Genomic DNA, 2,355 nt, shown 5'->3' with positions numbered 1-2,355 from the left:
CCTGCCGCAAGATCTTCGCTTCTTGAGTGCTGGGCTCCCACGTGGGGGAGGCCGAGAGGAAGGCAGCTGAACGCTGCAGCTCCGGGTGCTCCGGCTCCCTCTGCTTTAGCAGAACTGAACTGCCCCAGTGCCCCCTGCAAAGCCCCCGCCGCTCCCCTGCTCCGGGCACAGGAAGGAAGAGGATCAGCCGCACCTGACACAGAAGCCTGCTCGAAGGGAGTTCCTGTCTCAGAACACAGAAAAGGATGGGTGTAGCTACTGGTGCTGCCACCAAACAGGCCCTGGAACCCTGTCACAGGAGCTGGGCCGCAGGCTTCTGTCGCTCCGGCCACTCTCCTGGGCTGGGCATGGGCTCAGCCTGGCTCTGGTGGCTGGTTCCTCACCTGGAAATGCAACTGTTTCTCTCTGGTGCCCTGTTGCTAAATCCCAGGTTTCTTAAGACACAATGTACAGTAACTGTGGTTTTAACCTACTTCCCTTTTCCACACAGTCCAAGGGGATAACCCGTCCCTCAGCCTGGCTCTCAGCGTTCCCTTTGAATGTGGCTCATCCCTTTGATGTTACGCTCTTGATGTAACTGTACTGTAAATCTTTGTTGAAACAGGAGGGGGAAGGGCAGGGTGACTGGCAGCCTGACAGCAGGCTCCTACTAGTGTTAGTCTAGCAGTAGTCTCTATTAAGACAGGGTCCTTTCGGAAGAGACTCTTGGAAGAGCCTCTTCTCCAAAGTCAGGGCAGTTTTGCTCAGGGCCGAGCTCGGTGCTGCCCCTTCGGTGCTGTTACCTGTGAAGGAGTTGGAGGCTCAGGACTTAACCTGTCGAGGTTTGGGCTGCTGTTCCTGTGGAGACCCAGGGACTCGGAGAAGGGTCTCTGCTCTGGGTGAGTGGTTCTCAGCTCTAGTCATGTATGTTTCTGCCTCCTGAGTCCTCTGAAATTTCTCGAGGCTGATTCCTCCTCTGCTGCAGGTTGGTTGAAGGATCCTCTTCCCCTTTGTTTGACTTTTGGCTTTCTGGAAGGTTTGGGGTTTCTTCCTTATTCCTTCCAAAAGTGCTTTTACCTTTAAGCCAGTGCTCACAAGCTCCAAGCAGCAGCTCTTGGTTCTGGCCAGCTGACATCTGCATGTGCAATGCAGTGCTCTCCTCCTGCATCCACCAGTCAGGAGGTTATGAGGTTATAAGATCATCTGATAAGCCCGTGTCCCTCTGCATTACTTGGGGTGGTAACAGTTGCAGCCCACACAACTGTGTGAGTGCCAGGCCTGGGCTTTCCCTTTTAGTAAATAACGTAATGAATTAACTTTAATAAATAACTTAATGCATTTCTGTGTGTGTTTTGTACGAGTGGTCTGAACAGGCTCCCCTGCAGGGACCAGCATGGGCTGATTGCTTGCAGCAGCTGCCTGTGCTGGAGCCCAAACTTACCAAACAGACTAAAAATAGACCCAGCATGAGTGTGCTGTTTGCAGTGCAGGAGTTGGCTGGAGCTGCTCCCTTGCCTGGAGGCCCTGGCCCTTGGGGGAGAGGAGGAGGGGGAATCCCGCTTTGCTTCCCCAGAGAAGAGAGGTGCAGGGGGGCGAGGTGAAAAAGTTTATTCCATCTCTACAGTGACAAAGAACTACTACTCGAAGGCCAGCCCCAGCAGCACCAGCTCACACACCACACTGCTGCTGGGTGCAGCAGCAAAGAACCTGAGACAGGCAGCCTGCACCGGTGCCTCAGCATGGGTTGGGGCTGTGAGCAGGGTGTGGGATGCAGAGGCAAGTGCAGGGGCTGCAGCAGCAGGAATTGCATCCAGAGGCCCCCTCATAGAGCGGGGTCAGCTCTGGGCCCACTGAGAGATCCCAGCACTCGTTGCTCCCACAGATCCCAAACTGCATCACCCAGCACTGGCAGCTCTGGTGCAGGCTGTGGGAAGGCACAGCACAGAGTTTAGAGGCGAGATAAGACAGGACTTTGGCATGAAGCTCACCCAGCAGGAAGGGGGGGAGAGGGGGGAGCGTGCCGGCCCGGCTGTGCTAGGGCAGCAAGAGCTGACACTCGGCGGGTCGCAGCCAGCAGGGCTGGAAAGGCACCGGAACAGGGCAGCAGTCACGGGCATGGCCAGGGCAGAGCCGGGGGTGCAAACCACACACTCACCCCACAGCAGCTTCCCCAAGGGCAGGAGCTCAGCCTCACCGTGGCCAGCCCCATACACTCACCCTCCCCACAGCCACGGGGCTGCACTCAGCAGTTGTGCGTTACACACCGGGCACCGGGTCCCGGCACTGGGGAGCTCAGCTCCTGCGCCCCACACCATGGCCAGTGGCCTTCACACAAAGCAGCCGCCACCTTCTCACCCACCAACCCCGTTCACAGGG

The sequence above is a fragment of the Nestor notabilis genome, unplaced genomic scaffold, assembly GCF_000696875.1.
Source record: "Nestor notabilis isolate BGI_N333 unplaced genomic scaffold, ASM69687v1 scaffold27126, whole genome shotgun sequence".
In the NCBI taxonomy this organism is placed as follows: Eukaryota; Metazoa; Chordata; class Aves; order Psittaciformes; family Psittacidae; genus Nestor; species Nestor notabilis.
Note: the sequence above shows the minus strand (reverse complement) of the source record.